The sequence below is a fragment of the Giraffa tippelskirchi genome, chromosome 3 (assembly GCF_054371585.1).
Source record: "Giraffa tippelskirchi isolate mGirTip1 chromosome 3, T2T-mGirTip1v1.2.pri, whole genome shotgun sequence".
Lineage (NCBI taxonomy): Eukaryota > Metazoa > Chordata > Mammalia > Artiodactyla > Giraffidae > Giraffa > Giraffa tippelskirchi.
In genome coordinates, this window is record NC_137277.1 from 118,506,335 (window position 1) to 118,525,178 (window position 18,844).

At 36.5% G+C, this 18,844-nt stretch overlaps 1 long non-coding RNA gene across 1 annotated transcript in view; it reads right to left on the minus strand.

Moving 5' to 3' along the window:
• LOC145540490 (uncharacterized) overlaps positions 1 to 18,844 on the minus strand; it is a 39,475-nt gene that overhangs the window by 11,954 nt on the left and 8,677 nt on the right. The window lies entirely within an intron of this gene.

The following is an 18,844-nucleotide window of genomic DNA, read 5'->3' on the forward strand; positions in this document are numbered from 1 at the left end:
AATTTGTCAGCGGGATATGGGAACTAATGAAAGGAAGAAAGATTTTATTCTGATCCATTGCAAGCCCCGTTACAGTGGAGGCAGCCAGCCCTTAAAAGCCTTGGTAGCTGTTGTAGTTTAACTCCACTCCAACATCTGGGAATAGTAAGAATCGTGGGTAATACACAATGCTCATATTTTATATTGTGCCAGACACTGTGCTAAGAACTTACATTTTTATTATGTCATTTGCTTCTAAAACACTTTGAAATAGATGCTATTATTATCCTCATTTTACAGATGGGGAAACTAAAGCAAAGAATAGGTTTAACACTAATAACACAGGTCACACAGGTGATAAGTCACAGAGCCAGGATTTAAATCAGACCTCGGGCAGCAGAATTTGACTCTTAATTGCTGTGCTATTTTGCTTCTCAGTGTCATTTTAATTAGGCCAGATTATAAACAGCAAGTTCTACAGGATGGATAAGCAAGCATCAAAGTGTTATATTTCCTATTCCCATGCTTACCTTCTGTCCCATCTGGTGTGATATTTTGGCATGAGCCTCATGGCTGGGACTAAATGCTCACTTTAAACCAGAGTTCTGGTACTTGGATAGAGCTCTGCTTCTTCCGCATTTGAGCTACTGCTTCGAATCTGCCTGGCATCAAGTTGTCACAAAATCAAGACTTAGCATTCCAAAAATCACACGTTCTGTCTCCGAACATGGAGTGGCTGGCATTGCAATCAGTCCAGTTCAGTCACTCAGTCATGTCCGACTCTTTGTGACCCCATAGACTGTAGCACACCAGGCCAGATCTGTCCTCTGATGCGTACATAGGTCACACCAGTGGAAGTGCTGAATGTCCAGATTATAGTTCTTCCACATATGTCTGTCATAAACCAATATACAGTTTGTGCACTCAGAGAAGCAGCCAGCATTCAGGACAAGTAGAGACCAGCGGACAGCCTACCTTTATTTTCAAGCTATGGACCTATGTTTCCCAGAGGAAAAAGTCTTATTTACTCTTTCAGATTACACAGGAGAGTACCTTTTTCCAATTTTCATGAAAGTGCTGAGTAAGGATAGGTTAATAGGCCGGTAGCTTGGGTAGCTCTGTACATATCTCCACCAAAGTCCAGGACTATGGCACTAATCCTTAGCCAAGATGGAGATGAAAGTTATCAGCTAGTGATTTACGATGTGAATTTTAAAGACTGAAACCTCTCAGAAGGTACCATGTACCTGTGTGTTTATACTTTTTATCGATAAGCTGTAGGTGGATGATTTATACCTGATTTGTATGGTTACATGGTCTGGATTGAGCTGTGTTTACCTTGGCTCCCCTGGCCCTAAGGTAAATTGTATGTTTCTTGCAGACGTATGATTGAAAAATAAAGTATTTCCAGTGTTCCTGAGAATGGCCCCAGGAGCTGTACCTGGAAGTCTTGGACCTCTCTGATATTTTCTTATGCTTTCATTCTCTTGTTGTATTATTCATCTTTATTAAAGCCTTATAACGTCTCATGAGTCCTTTCAATTATTTGACCTCATGTAATTGCTATAGGTGCCATATACGTAAGTTATGCATGAGTGCTCAGTTGCTTCAGTCATGTCCGACTCTTTACAACCCTATGGGCTATAGCCTGCCAGGTTCTTCTGTCCATGGGATTCTCCAAGACAAGAATACTGGAGTGGATTACCATGCCCTCCTCCAGCGGATCTTCCTGACCCAAGCATCAAACCCGCATCTCCCACATCTTCCGCATCACAGGCAGATTCTTTACCACTGAGCCACCCGGGAAGCTACAGAGCCCAACATATACAAGCTACTGCTGTTGCTGATACTGCTGCTAAGTCACTTCAGTCATTGTCCGACTCTGTGCGACCCCATAGACGGCAGCCCACCAGGCTCCCCTGTCCCTGGGATTCTCCAGGCAAGAACACTGGAAGGGGTTGCCATTTCCTTCTCCAATGCATGAAAATGAAAAGTGAAAGTGAAGTCGCTCAGTCGTGTCCGACTCTTAGCGACCCCATGGACTGCAGCCTACCAGGCTCCTCCATCCATGGGATTTTCCAGGCAAGAGTACTGGAGTGGGTTGCCTTCTCCGATACAAGCTACAGAGCCCAACAATTATTTCTGATAGTTTCAACTTGTTATTCTAATTCCGTTTCTTGATATACATTGAGTAACAATATTTCTCATTTATTAACCAAATATCTCTTGGTAAGCATTGAACTATTTGCTTTACAAAATTATTTACAATATATATTGGATTTGATGTGTCAGATATGGCAGTAGAAAGATGCAACCTTTTTGGGGAAAAAATAGACACAATGAAGTTTCCTTGGCATCTACAGATTTTCTAACCTACCAATCCACACAGATGATATTACTTTCAGGCTCACTTTCTTACTGGACAAAAACCGCTCAGCTGTTACCTTTGGCAAAAATTATAAACTGTGGTAATTTCCAAATTGGTCTGTAGGAAATGCTTTTCCTTCTACTACGTAGCATGAATGTCAATAAATTTACTTCAGCGCTATTTTGAGAGATGTCAGTCTATTCCTCATATGGTTGCATTTCTAATTACCTATTTAAAATAGTTATTATTGGCCATTTAGATGACTGCCTTTTTGTTATCTAGCTTTGATGCGAATAAGCATATGCTGTAATCTCAGAGTGTGAGCACTGTTTCTGATGGGGGTGGAAGGATACTTAGCTATGTTATCAGTGATAATGCTGTAACAGCCCAGGGCAGGGATTAATAGGTATAAGTCTTAATAAAGCCAGCAGAAACATTCTACAATGCTGTTTTGGAGGTCATCCAAGAATGGTAGTTATTACCTTTGTATTATCATCTTGAAACTCCCTAGTATTTCATCTCTGAAAACTAGCACATTTCAGACATTAGACTGCTTGGTGAGGAAGAGGAAAAGGAGAATGCCTAGACTTACTTCCCAGCCTGACAAAAAGTTCTTGAGGATCCTACTGACCTATCCTATCTTGCCTGAGTTAAGTCTTGAACAATTCATGAAAACAAGGTAACTGAGACAAAAGTACTGACCATATCAAAATTAAAGAGAAAGGTGCAGGGAAGAAAACTGACTCCCTCTGGAAACTGTGACTTTCTTCCCAAAGATCTTCCCTCTTGAAGACAAGAAAGAATTCTGAAAATGGCCTTCCCTTTTGGAATCTCCTTTTCTCTTTTAATATTCTTCACCTATAGGCACACAGAGAAATTAACACACACACACACACACACACAATATTTCCAATTACAAAACCCCAAAGTTAAACATTATACAGCCCACGCTCCATATCAGTGGTTTCTACATCTAAGGATTCAACCAAGTGCAGATCAAAAATATTTTGGAAAAAATTTAGAAAGTTTCAAATAGCAAAACTTGAGTTTACAACTATTTACGTAGCATTTACATTGTATTTAAAACCATTTACATAGCATTTATATCCTATTAGGTGTTATAAGTTACCTAGAAATAATTTAGAGTAGATAACCTAGATATAATTTAACATAGGTAGAGTGCAAAATACTGCACAATTACACTCATTTCACACACCAGCAAAGTAATGCTCAAAATTCTCCAAGTGAGGCCTCAACAGTACATGAACTGAGAACATCCAGATGTACAAGCTGGATTTAGAAAAGGCAGAGGAATCAGAGATCAAATTGCCAACATCCATTGCATCATAGAAAAGCAAGAGAATTCCAGAAAAAAGATCTACTTCTGCTTCATTGATGATGCTAAAGCCTTTGACTGTGATGATCACAACAAACAGTGAAAAATTTGGAGAGAGATGGGAATACCAGACCACCTTACCTGCCTCCTGAGAAACCTGTATGCAAGTCAAGAAGCAACAGTTAGTTGTTTAACAATGGAACAATGCACTGGCTCAAATTTGGGAAAGGAGTATGTTAAGGCTGTATACTATCACCCTGATTATTTAGCTTACATGCAGAGTACATCATACAAAATGCCAGGCTGGATGAAACACAAGCTGGAATCAAGATTGCCAGGACAAATATCAATAACCTCAGATAGGCAGATGACACCACCCTTATGGCAGAAAGTGAAGGAGAACTAAAGAGCCTCTTGATGAAGATGGAAGAGGAGAGTGAAAAAGCTGCCTTAAAATTCAACATTCCATAAACAAAGATCATGGCATCTAGTCCCGTAGCTTCATGGCAAATAGATGGGGAAACAATGGAAACAATGAGAGACTTTATTTTCTTGGGTTCCAAAATCACTGTAGATGGTGACTGCAGCCATGAAATTTAAAGCTGCTTGCTCCTTGGGAGGGGGGGGAACTATGACAAACATAGATAAAGTATTAAAAAGCAGAGGCATTACTTTGCTGACAAAGGTTTGTATAGTCAAGGCTATGGTTTCACCAGTAGTCATGTATGGATGTGAGATTTGGACCATAAAGAAGGCTGAGAGCCGAAGAACTGACACTTTTGAACTGTGGTGTTGGAGAAAACTCTTGAGAGTGCCTTGGACTGCAAGGAAATTAAACCAGTCAATCCTAAAGGAAATCAGTCCTGAATATTCATTGGAAGGGCTAACTAATGCTGAAGCTGAAGCTGCAGTACTTTGGTCACCTGATTCAAAGAGCTCACTCATTGGAAAAGACCCTGATGCTGGGAAAGATAGAAGGCAGGGGGAGAAGGGGGTGGCAGAGGACGAGATGGTTGAATGGTATCACCAACTCAATGGACATGAGTTTGGGAAAGCTCCAGGAGATGGTGAAGGACAAGGAAGCCTGGAGTGCTCAGTTCATGGGGTTGCAAAGAGTCAGACATGACTGAGTGACTGAACAACAACAAGAGATAATTTAAAGTATATGGGAGGATGTGTAAATATTATGCCATTTTATATAAGGGGCTTGAGCATCCGTAGATTTTGCTATTGACAGGGAGTCCTTGAATCTATCCCCCACAGATACCAAGGAATAACTGCAAAAAGTTTTATGGCTCTGATGTAACACCTAAAGTTGCCAAGATGAGAAGAATTTGTGTAGGCAGTTAAAAATATGAATAATTTCTATTTGTTCAGACCCTTTCTAAGATTGAACCTAAGCAATAATACTAGGATTTGCTAAGTTGTACATGTGAAGTCACTTCAGTTGTGTCTGGCTCACTGTGATCCTATGGACAATAAGCCTGCCAGGTTCCTCTGTCCATGGGATTCTCCAGGCAAGAGTACTGGAGTCGGTTGCCATGCCCTCCTCCAGGGTGCTAAGTTGCTATGTATTCCCAATTCAGATGCTATACTTAGCAAAAGATGTGGGTTCAGTGACAGAAAACCAAAGAAACCTAGGTAATAAAATCACCAAGGAACAGGTTAGGCGCAGTGTCACAAATAAAATTTAAATTCAATCAGAACTTCAGGTCTATATATATATTCCTAACCAATAAAATTCCCCCCCCAACAATTATGAATACTTCCTGACTTGTACAAGGTAATAATAAATCTATTTCCAAATAGTTATGCCAGCAAGACAGCTGTTAGCCTTTACAATTACATGACTAGATTATTTTCCTTTATGATGTTCACAATTTTATCAAGTGCCTTGTAGACTTGATTTATTTCAACTAATATACAATAAAATATTCATTACCTCAAATTATTGGCAGAATAAACTGTTCAGAATATGTCACATTTACAAGATAAAAAGTTTATTATATGACTGACATCTTTGTAACATGCAACATCTTGAAAGAAATGAGTTGAAAACAATTCAATGTTTTCTTTTCGATTGGTTCTCACTAAGAATAATTCTGTTTTTCCTGAATGCAAATGAAGTGGAACATAAGGCCAAAAAACAACTCGCTATAATACTGAGTTGAACACAGAAAAATCTCTGCAAAAGCACTGACAAGTACCACTGATCAAACTTCCGAATGATACATTGATATATTTGGATTCTGATAACAGGTGCTTAGTTAATGAAAGGCAAAGTGTGAGAAAAAAATATAAATTCCTGAGTCCTTACATCTTTAAGGGTTTCAGCAAAATGAAAGTGAAAAAACAAGAAGACCTGGAATGAACCTTCCTGAATTCATAGCATGGTCATTTCACTTACTAGTTTAATACCTAACCACCCTGATAATTCACTTCTCTTAATTGTAATGTGAGTAAACATTTAACCAGACTGCTTTTGATATTTTTAATTTCATGAATACAATCCTAGTGTATCCTTTCTGAAAAATACTCAAGTAATTATGCAAAGAAATACATGAGCATTTACTCAAAACTCTCTTATTGCTTTCCCACCCTCTCCTCAGAAATATCTAAAGTTAGAAATTTGATGTCTACACAATTTTCTAGATATTTATATACAAATATTATTTTCCTATAAATGCTGTATGTATTTTTCTAGAACTTTATTTTTGCTAGTTAACAATATAGTTTAGCAACATATTAGTATCAATGCAACATATTTAGTTCAGTTCAGTCGCTCAGTCATGTCCGACTCTGCAACACCATGGACCACAGCATGCCAGACCTCCCTGTCCATCACCAACTCCCGGAGTTTACTCAAACTTATCTCCATGGAGTCGGTGATGCCATCCAACCATCTCATCCTCTGTCGTCCCCTTCTTCTCTTGCCTTCAATCTTTCCTAGCATCAGGGTCTTTTCCAATGAGTCAGCTCTTGGCATCAGGTGGCCAAAGTATTGGAGTTTCAGCTTCAACATCAGTCCTTCCAATGAACACTCAGGACTGATCTCCTTAAGGATGGACTGGTTGGATCTCCTTGCAGTCCAAGCGACTCTCAAGAGTCTTCTCCAACACCACAGTTCAAAAGCATCAATTCTTCTGCACTCAGCTTTCTTTATAGTCTAACTCTCATATCCATACATGACTACTGGAAAAACCGTAGCCTTGATGAGACGGACCTTTGTTGGCAAAGTAATGTCTCTGCTTTTTAATATGCTGTCTAGGTTGGTCATAACTTTCCTTCCAAGGAGGAAGCATCTTTTAATTTCATGGCTGCAGTCACCATCTGCAGTGATTTTGGGGCCGCCCAAAAATAAAGTCAGCCACTGTTTCCCCATCTATTTGCCATGAAGTGATGGGACCAGATGCCATGATCTTAGTTTTCTGAATGCAACATATTAGTATCAGTTAAACATGTAGGTTTAACCAAATATTTATGAATGCTCTGTGATTCTTTGAAGTATTAAAATTTTCTCCTAATGACAAAGATGTTACAATAGCACCTTTAAACAAACACATGAATATTTCATTTGGATAGAGTCATGGAATTAAAGTGCTGTCTCAAAGACTGAGTGCTTTAAATTTTTGTATTGACAAATTCCTTCTAAAAGGATTTACCAAGGATTTTCTATCCTTCCTATCTTGTTTTGTCTTTTAGAAATTTTCACTTTGAAAGAAATTATATGTCATATCAGACTTTATACCTCTTTTAGCCAATCTTCAATATGGTTTCTTGATGTTAAAATTGCTAACATATATTTGTTGAAGTTCTTCCCCAGTGATTGTGACTTGTCAAATATTTTCATATTTTACTGCGTGCTTTAAATTAAATTTAAAATTATTAATATATTTTACACTATTTTATTAGGTATTTAAATATTTGTGACAAATGTGTTTCTATTAGATAATAACTTTTTTATTATTATATGCTTCTTTTTATCTTTTAAAAATAGCATTTAAAGTTTAGTATGAGGGCTTCCTAAATGGCACAGTTGGTAAAGAATCTGCCTGTCAATGCAGGTGATGCAAGAGATACGGGTTTGATCCCTGGGTTAGGAAGATCACCTGGAGAAGGAAATGGCAATCCACTCCAGTAGTCTTGCCTGGAATATCCATGGACAGAGGAACCTGGTGGGCTACAGTCCACAGGGTTGCAAAGAGTCAGACACAACTGAGCACACATGCATACCTGCACACATTGAGTCTAATGCAAGTGTTACTGCATCACTGCAATTTTAGTTAGCATCTACCTGGTAAATATTTTAATATTCCATTATTTTGTCATTCTCAAACTTTGTCCCTTTTATATTGTATTTACTTTAAAAATTACATATATGTGTGTGTATACACATATAAATGATAGAATATTACTCAGCTATAAAAAAAGAATAAATAAAATAATGCCATTTGCAGCAACATGGATGGATTTAGAGATTATCAAACTAAGTGAAGCAAATTAGACAAAAACATCACATGATATCACAAGTATGTGGAATCTAAATAACTGATGCAAATGAATCTATTTATAAAATAGAAACAGACTCACAGACATAAAAAACAGACATGGTTACCAAAGGGAAAGGCACATAGGGATAAATTAGAAATTTGGGATTAGCAGATACACACTACTACATATAAAATAGATAACCAACAAGGACCTACTGTATAGTACAGGGGAACAATATTCAGTATCTTGTAATAACCTAAACCTATGATGAAAAAGAATCTGAAAAGAAAGCACACACACACCCACACACATACATATATATGCATACATACATATATATAACTGAATCACTTTCCTGTACACCTGAAAATAACACCTTATAAATCAACTACACTTCAATAAAAAGTCACCTCCTCAAAAAATCAAATAAGAACTTAATTCTTAATACAAAATATAGCATTTTGCATTAGTGTGATTATTAACACATTTAGCTTTATTCCTACTATTATATTCTGAAATTTTTATCCAGTTTTCTTCCCTGCCCTTTTTGGTTTTTTCCTTTTTTGATTGTATTTTCTCTGATGGTTAAAAATGTGTATGTATAGAATTGTAATGTGATGACTAATTCATATTTTTAGCACAATTGTTAAACAAGACCTAATAAACATCTATATCTAAACTAAAATGCTTTCACTGCTGCTGCTTATGTTGAGTATAGCTTAGATTTGAATACAAGAGTGCTATCAATATTTTTCAACATTTAAGATTTGCTAAATACTTCCACGTCGCTTTTGTAGTTCATGATTTTTCCCCAGGGATTTATTTTTTCATTTTTCTATGGTAAGCAACTTTTTTGGAAATATCTCAACTATTCTTCATATTAAAATGCTAGGAAAGCCAAGAATAAAATTCTAGTTTCAACTCATTTTCTCTTACAACTTTGCCCCAATGTCAAGTTGCCCCTGACTGTAAGGGCACACTGATGATCCAAGGATTAATTTGATTGTGCACAGACACTGGTGCTGGTTTTCTCACTGGAGTGACAGCCTTGATCCATGCCAATGGGACAGGACACTGAAAAATAATGTCAGGTTCTGTCAGTTTCTGTATCTCTGAACCTGGACTCTGAGTGTTGCAAATACTTGTATTTCCTTTCAAAATCACTCATGGAGAAAACTCTAACCTCATGTGACATTGAAAATTGCTTCCATCAAGAGCTCTTAAATCTTCATTTTCAAAACTCCAAAACTTAGATTGTCAAGGATTCAAATGCTTCCTCACCTCATGCAAATGTTACTCAGCCCATATCAGTGAGATTATTTCCTCACCAAGAGTGTCAGGTTCTGCCTTGCTTTCTTTCTTCTCTCATAGCAGAATATTGATTCAAATTTTATTCTTACCTTTATATTTATGGAAAATACGGTCATGTTTAAGAAAGAATGACTTGTCTCAAGTTAGCATAGCTTTAAATAAACCATTAAATAAACTTCATATTTTAATCAGAAGACATGAGTAATATATTCAAGTCCTATAGTTAGACTGAAATGCCTCTGATCCTTCTTTATTTGCCTAATATAACTCTTCTTTCTTTGACATTCAGCTCAAGTATCACCTTCCCTGAGAAATTCTACCTGTTACGCATAGATAGATGATAAATAGATAGGTAGAGTCTATACAAAGAATGTATACACATAATGTATATATACAAAATATTCTATTGAGTAAAAAGCACACCTCCCAATTCTAAAAGACTGAAAAACAAGATGAAAAGCAACAGTCTCCAGCAAGACTCTTCTCCATCCTTCCTTTTATTCCTTATTCCTTTAGGCCATTTATGTTTTCAGGTTTAATCATCTCCCTAGAGTGGTGGATGGAGGGGTGGGAGGGAGGCTCAAAAGGGAGTATATATATACACTTATGGCTGATTCATATAGCTGTATGGCAGAAACCAATACAACATTGTAAAGCAATTATCCTCCAAGTAAAATTTTTAAAAAATTTAACTACAAAAAATCATTTTCCCTGTATTTCAAAAAACCAATCATCTCATTCAATACCTTCTATGAATCACTTTCTTTTCCCAATTTTTCTTACAGCATTAGTTTTAGTTATTTTCTTTGTTACCTAAAATGATACACCCATTTCACTTTTTCTATAACTCTAATCAGCAATTCCATTCTACTCTGCATAAAGTGAGTACCTCTATTTCTTCTACGACCTTTCAAGAAATAATCTGTATTTCCCCCTTTGAAACAATTTGTATTTGCTAATGAATTTCTTAAGGATTAACTTCTGCTCTGTCATGGAAATCAGATCTCTGTTAACTATGGTGGTGGTGGTTTAGTTGCTAAGTCATGTCTGACTCTTATGACTCCATAGACTGTAGCCTGCCAGACTCCTCTGTCCATGGGATTTGCCAGGCAAGAATACTGGAGTGGGTTGCCATTTCCTTCTCCAGGGGATCTTCCCAACATAGGGACTGAACCCGTGTCTCCTGCATTGCAGGTGGCTTCTTTACTGCTGAGCCACCAGGGAAGCCCCTTGTTAATCATTGGTCAGTTCAGTTCAGTCGCTCAGTCATGTCCGACTCTTTGCAACCCCACGGACTGCAGCATGCCAAGCCTCCCTGTCCATCACCAACTCCTGGAGTGTACCCAAACTCACATCCATTGAGTCAGTGATGTCATCCAACCATCTCATCCTCTGTCGTCCCCTTCTCTTCCCGCCTTCGATCTTTTCTAGCATCAGGGTCTTTTCCAATGAGTCAGTTCTTTGCATCAGGTGGCCAAAGTATTGGAGTTAATTATAGACGCCACATTGTTTATAATAGATGTCTGTAAAAGTTAGGATCAAAAAGATGGTTTGTTATCCTACTTCCATAAATGTTGCTTTGTCAAGACATTATAGAATCATACAGCCTTTCAAAGTCTCTGGTGTTGCAGCTCTTGGTCTCTAATGGAAAATCCTAGAGTAAATGGCAAATACATTCTTTTTCCTGAGAGTCTATCAGTTGTTAAATCAGGCCACATTTTACTTTACATTTGAATCATGCTTTTATTGTGCAGTTCTTATTTGCTTTCTAACATATCTGCTTTTTTATTACTCAACTTTGTATTCTCAGTGCATAATACATTATCAGAATGACAGAAGATGTTGTAGAGGGAATGATAAAATTACTGAATGAATGAATGGAAAACATTGAAAACATGTGTATCAAAGTACAGCTTGCCACTGTTCCTTGATGGATACAGCATGCTTTTTTTCCTCAGGAATTCTTCGATGTAACACTATTACTGTCCATTGAAGGAAAACAGGGAATAGAAAAGTAAGCACTGAGCCAAGATCAAATAGCTGGTTAGCAGGTCTGGGTACATGCATGCACACTAAGTCGCTTCAGTCCTGTCCAACTTTTTGCTACCCCATGGACTGTAGCTTGCCAGGATTTTCTGTTTATGAGATTCTCCAGGCAAGAATACGGGAATGGGTTACCATGCCCTCCTCCAGGGAATCTTCCTGACCCAGGGATTGAAGCAGCGTCTCTCATTCCTCTTGCATTGGCAGATGAGTTCTTTACCACCAGTGCCACCTAGGAAGCCCTGAACCCAATTTCCTTACTCTCAAGTTCAACGCCCTTTCTCCCCCACAACATATCTATCCTCTCTTTGCTCATGTAATCAGTCAGTGAAAGTTGCTCACTCGTGTCTGACTCTTTGCGACCCCATGGACTGTATAGTCCATGGAATTCTTCAGGCCAGAATACTGAAGTAGCCTTTTCCTTCTCCAGAGGATCTTCCCAACCCAGAGATCAAACCCAGGTCTCCTGCATTGCAGGCAGATTCTTTACCAGCTGAGCCACCAGGCAAGCTTGCTCATGTAAGATCCTCACTTATTCCACAAGTCTAAGGACAGCCCTCACCCAGATCTAGAGTTCCCTGATTGCAGGTGGATTCTTTACCAACTAAGGCACTAGGGAAGCCTGATATCGTCACGGCACTGGCTCTACAGCAGAGTTTTGAGGCTTTATCACTGACCATCATCAAATTCTATGAGTTTGGATTTTTCTGACATTGTCAGAACTTCCTTTGAACAAATTCAACTTCTGCTTAAATTAGCCAGAGTCAGTGTCTATTACTTTCAGCTAAAAGTCTGACATATATCAGTAGCTATTTTAAAATATTAGCTATTTTTAAAATATTATTTTAAAATATTAGTATTAAAATATTTTCATATTATACCACTGTTATAACTAGAGTGTTTAATACTGGTTATTTTCATGATATCCAGAGAAAAGTAGTTGAATATTGTGGTTGACTCTCTTCCTGGCTTAGCATAACATGGTGGCAAACAACCTCTACTTTAAAAAAAAAAAAAAAAAGCTGATATCTACATTTAAATTAAAATTAAACCTGGCTGTACATCCCTAGCTCAGAGGTGACTGGTCAATTGGACCAAGCTGGTCAATTCAGTACAACCACCCAAATGTACCACAACATACAAAATCTGTCTGCAGAGAACAAGGTTAATAAACAGCTTCTCCTGTGTTTTATCTGCTAAAACAAGTTTACACATAAGTTGCTTGTTCTTAGAATGGGTTCACCTAAGGCCATACTGTGGTTTGGCTCATCGTTTACCTGACTCAGCTAAAAAAATCAGTCAATTTAAATTACAGTATACTGCAGCACAGTGGAAGCTATTTTGTAAGCTTTATTATGTTAGGGAACCAAAGATGGCCTAGTCAATTTCAAGTGGTTTTTAAAATCTTCTAGAATTGAACAGAGTACAACACTGTGTAAAAGCCATTTAGATGGGCTTATGTGATATTTAAGATCCCTTATTATCCTCCAACAAAACATAATGCAGATCATCTTTATACTTTCATATGCAAAAGAGCTGACTTTTTATGTATTTACAGATCAAAATATCCTAATTACACTTTTATTCTAGTTAGTGCTTGAATTAAGCTAAATTAAGGCTAGTTAAATCCTGTCTTTTCTTCCTTGGGGTAAAACCTAAGAATTTCTCTCAAAATTCATTTTCTACTCCTCTCTTCTATAAATTTAAGTCCCCCAGTATCTCTATGTTTTTTTCTACTTCTATACCATTGTTTCTATGTCCTATCTATACCCACGTTCTAACCATAAGGTATTTACATTTATTTCCAATCTTTCTAAGATATTGTCCACCTTTCAAAAGTATGTACTTTATTCTTTATTCCTTTCAGGGCACTTTAGTCACTAGATATCAACTAGCCAATCTTATAAGTTTATCTTGTGATGATGTTGAGACTACCCAGGCTTCCTATGTATGTGGTAAAGGAATTTTCTGAAGGCAATGTGTAAACCAAAGATGGGAGAAGGACTCAGAAATCTGCATTCCAACTGAATTTTGTTATTGACTCTGCATTTAACTCTCAAACATCCTTTCTACTTCCTTCTCATTGTTAAAATGAAGGAATTAGACAAAGACAAGTTTTAGTTCTAAAATTTAGTGACTAAATGCTAACCAGGAAAATTAATTTGACTGTGAGAAATATCTCACTGTGTTGATGGACACTGACTGTAACTTTGTACATAGGCAGAAGCATATTAATATTCTGAGATATCAAAGTGTGCAATCCATCAGTGGTGGATTTAAGGAGGCCACATTTGTTTACCCTTTTCTCACTGAGAGGTAGGATCAATGTTCCTTTTCCTTGGATTGGCTATGGCTGCTTGGTCAATAACCATATGGTGAAAGATGGCCTGTTCCAATTTCTAGATCTATAAGAAACTTGCAGCTCCCACCTCCTGTCTCCTGGAACACTCATTATTATTTATTTTAATTGGAGTATAATTGCAATACAATGTTGTGTTAGTTTCTGCTGCACAATAAAGGGAATCAGCTATATATATACATATATCCCCTCCCTCTTGGACCTCCCTCCCACCCCCACCTCTCATCCCATTCTTATAGGTCATCACAGAGCACCAAGCTGAAGATCACTGTGCAGGTTCCCACTAGCCATCTATTTTAGACATGGTACTGTATTTATGTCAAAACTAATCTCCATGTTCATCTCTCCCTCCTCTTCCCTGCCATGTCCATACATCTGTTCTCTACATATGCATCTCTAGTCCTGCTGAGGAACTAGATGTAGCACTATTTACAATAGCCAGGATATGGAAACAACCTAAATATTCATTGACAGATGAATGCATAAAGAATATGTGGTACATATATGCAATGGAATATTACTCACTCATAAAAAGGAATGAAATTGGGTCATTTGTAGAGATATAGATCGACCTGGAGTCTGTCATACAGAGTGAAGTAAGTCAGAAAGATAAAAACAAGAAACATATATTTATTCATAAAACACCCACTTTTTAAACCTATGTGTTGAAAGGTAAAGTCAGTACCATGGAGAAACCTATCTGGACAGGAAATAGTCCTCAGCCGAAATCCCTGAATGACCTCCCAGTTAGAGCGAATAGCAATTCACCAGTCTTGTGAGTAAGCCATCTTGAAAATGGATCTTCTAGTTGCAGTTAAGAAGCCCAGCTGATGTCTCATACAACTGAAATGAGCATCTCCACAGAGACCTGACAAAACTGAAGATTTGCAGCAAACTAAATGACTGCTTTAAGCAACTAAAAGTTGGGGTTGATAAATGATTGGGATATTACACAAGTACCCTCCATAATTCTCATTCCTCTTAGTTCGTTATATCATCCAATGCATGTGTTTCTATACATATGGGTAAAGGGAATTAGCTTTGGAAGTAAGAGGTCAAGAAAAGTACCAGAAAAATTGGGGTAAATAAACAAAAAATGACAAAAAGATCAGTGCCATTTAAACAGTTAAACTATAATCTCAGAAAAAAAATCATAGGAAAGCCATTGCTAATTTTAACATTGCTTTTCATCTTCTATTTTATTTCTCTTACTTTTTATTCAATCAAAGTTGATAATGAGTAGTTATGTTGATAACTTATGCTATCATATGTAAAGTTGAAGAGCAAAAACTTGAAAAAAGTCAATGATCCAATTTTAAATACATGAAATTAATTTTAAGGACAAATGGCTATTTCTATCTATCATTTAACAAGAAAAAATAAAGATTCATGTTCTTAAATTTCATAAACACTTTATTCAGCTTTTAGCAAAGCACAGTGTTTTAGATTATGTTATCTCCTCCAGATAGTAAACAGCTAAAATGTTTAAAATACTTTTGGAAGCCAAGTACTCAGATTAAAACAAGACAATGGTTCAAAATCAAATGCTTCATTGTTATTATTTTTCTAATTTCCACTGAACTTAGCCTAACAGTTTTGAATCTGTGGGACAAAATTAAGCAAGAACACTCTAAGATTGTTTCCTCTTTGCCAGAAGTACCTGGTTAGAGGCAAAAGCAAGGTGTCAATGGCACCTCTGAACAGAGGAACCCAATAGTCAGCACTTGGCATTCTTCTTTTTCTTCTCCTCTTGCCCATCTCTCAGGGGCTCCAAGTCCCCCAAACAGGACCCTTAAGGAAAGCAAAGTCTGTTGTTCATCACAAGAAGGTCAAAAGTCTCCTAGACTGTGATATTGACAAATAAGAGTCCATAATCACTTCACTGGCCATTTTAAAGGCAAAATTCCAATCCCAAGTCTCCTAATTGGTTGTCAGTGGATAAGATTTACCTCAAAATACAACTATACACCTTTGATCTCAAATATACCTAGTAGAATAATACTAAATTTTAACACAGTTTTACTCAGGTGAATTTTTTAACTGAGTTGGAATTCACAGTTTGAAGATTTTTATTGTTTGTTCTAAACTAAATTTTTAGACTTACTCTTTTACTTTTCAACATACGCTGTTGTCCAGGAAGTTAAAGTAAATTGAAAAGAGATGTTGATACATTCTTGAGAGGTAACAGTCATTGCTGATTTAGGGTCTGTGCACAGAATTCTTTCTTCCTAAAAGAACTCCTCTGTTGTGCTGTTGCTATTGTATTCACATATTGTTATTTTTTGGTAGTGGCCTTCATTTATTAATGAATTAATGGCATTTAAACTATTCAGTCCTATTAAAAAAAAACCTAACTGTTGCTTATCACTTCAAATTTGGGCTATAATTATTGTTTTCTCTATTCAGCACAGACCCAAAGAGATTTTTAGAAAAAGGCTTCCAAACTGATGAAAGTTCATCTCTTCTCTAAGTTCCAAATTTTGTAGAAATTGGAATAGTTTTTTTCTTGTTTTACAGTTGGGAATTCTGTATTTATCTTTCAAATAAATAAGTACCAACAAATGAACAATGCATTTAAAATGTATTTACACACTACAACAACACCAGAACCATAATCTATAGTTGTTTTCTCCTTGTGTTATTTTTTCAGAGAAACCCTGTATCTTTAACAATTGCAAATGCTATTTGCAAAGCAACTGAATCTGCCTCATTCTTTATTTTAAAATTCTGTTATTGAAGAAATTAAAGTGACAATTATAAGTTATAAATACAAAAATCACCTCTTTAATGTATTTATGGGAAAAATAACATTTGTAATGGAGACATAACATAGGTCTTTACCTACATTTCATCTGATGTTTTTCTTTTAAAATAAAATGATTGAAGCATTATTTTGTTTAACATGCATAAGATTTCATTGGTATGTTCAAATGCCAATTCTAATGGTTTTGGAAAACTTTTTCACAGCTCTTCTGGATAAATAGGAAAGTTTTTATGTAGGACAATCTGAGAAGGAGGTAAGCTCATTTATCATTCTATTTTATTTTCTATCATACAACACTGTCATAAGAGGCTATTCTTACATACATGGGTTCTCATATACTAACACCAATAGATTATTGTTTAAATAGGAAAACTCATGAAGTATGAAAAACTGGGAGATTATTTTTCAATGGAATTTTTATTCTTACTATGAAATTCAACTTCTGCAAAGTACTAAGGTCCACTGAGCAAATACAAAGCCCCTTGTTTCATGAATTACATTGGATTTTTCTCCTGTGGAATCACCATGATAAATACATACTACATTTACTGTAAGTCATTGAGAACCTTGAATGTGACAGTACTCAGATCCCTATATAAAATAACACAGAATCTAAAGAAAATGTATTTCCTGAAAAATTTGGTTTGCTTTGTCATTTCTGATGACAACCATAAAAATCAATGTTTTCTCTCTTCTCTGGTTGCTAGGAAGCTCAGGATCAAATTATCTTGATCCTTTTGATAGATGTAATTGTATTCTTTTCTTGGATCACAACTTTTACCTCTTTATATTGCTATTTTCTTACTAATTATCAATGATGCAGCAAAAAAAAAATCAATTTTGCATTATTCTGTTTCTGATTATTCTTAAATCATTATATAAAATAAATATTGCATTATACTTCAACTCTTTAATAGATTTAAATATGTTAAATTGTATTTAATAAGTTTAAAGGTCTTGTATTAAATTGTACAACTTAAATTAGTTAGGGTCCAAATTAAAGGAGAGGACAGAGCTCTGGAAAAGAAGCTATGTTCTGGGAAAACATGAAGTAAAATAATCTACCTTAATATCTCAAGGCAGTTTTTTTTTTAATTGATTTTTGATCTGAGACACACAAGGCTGGTAGTTGTAAGTAACATATCCCTTTTTATTTTGTGATATCAATTTTCTTTATCACCTTTCATGAAGCAATTTGGTTTGGGGATGCAGCTCACATACAAAACCAATACAGGAGAGCACCATTTTTTACTACATCCTTCAGATTGCAAGAAGAGTGTCAGGGTGAAGAATCATTTGAACAAAATCAAATAAGAAATTGAATATACATATATAATAAGGTTATTTATCTGACATTTGTTTCTCTGGGTCCAAATCAGTTCTTTTTCCTTTTTCTTATAATTTATGATGGAAGGTTTTGTCTTTATAAACAGAAACATCATTTCTTGAAATATTACTTTTATCTTAACAAACTGATTAGTTTTTTATATAGTTATATTGAGTGTTATTTGAGAAAAAGCAAACAGGTTGTCCTTCCAAAGTGTTTATATGCCCTTGCGTGAGTGCTCGATTGCGAAATCGTGTCTGCCTCTTTCAGACCCCATGGACTGCAACCTGCCACGCTCCTCTGTCCGTGGGATTTCCTAGGCGAGAATACTGGAGTGAGTTGCCATTTCCATCTCTAGGAGATCTTCCTGATCCAGGGGTTGAACTCCTGTTTCTTTCGTTGCAGATGAATTCCTTATCACTGAGCCACCTGGGAAGACCTCATATGCCCCCATAGTGCTCTTAAGACGTTCCTGAATCACTGATCATTCATTTTTCTGCTTGGATAAGAAAGATGACTCCTCTTCTTTAAAAGGCTGGGAAATAAAGGAATAATCCTTCCTGTTCTACAAGTGACTCTCAGATGGCAGAACAAAAGCTCACAGCCACTCCAAGGGTCTGCCACTGTGAGCACAAGGATAACATGTGAATTGACAATTCCTGCCTTTGCCAGAGAAGTTGTAAGTCTGCGATATTTCAGGAAGCTGGTAGCCACTTCTATAGTATCATATCGGAAAGAAGAATCTTACATATTAAATAAACAATATTAAATTGGAAAGTGACTTCCAAATGAGGACACTGGAAATGAAGAACTCCCCATAGTGTACATCAGGAAGTTACCATCCCTGGTAATATTGGACACCGCAT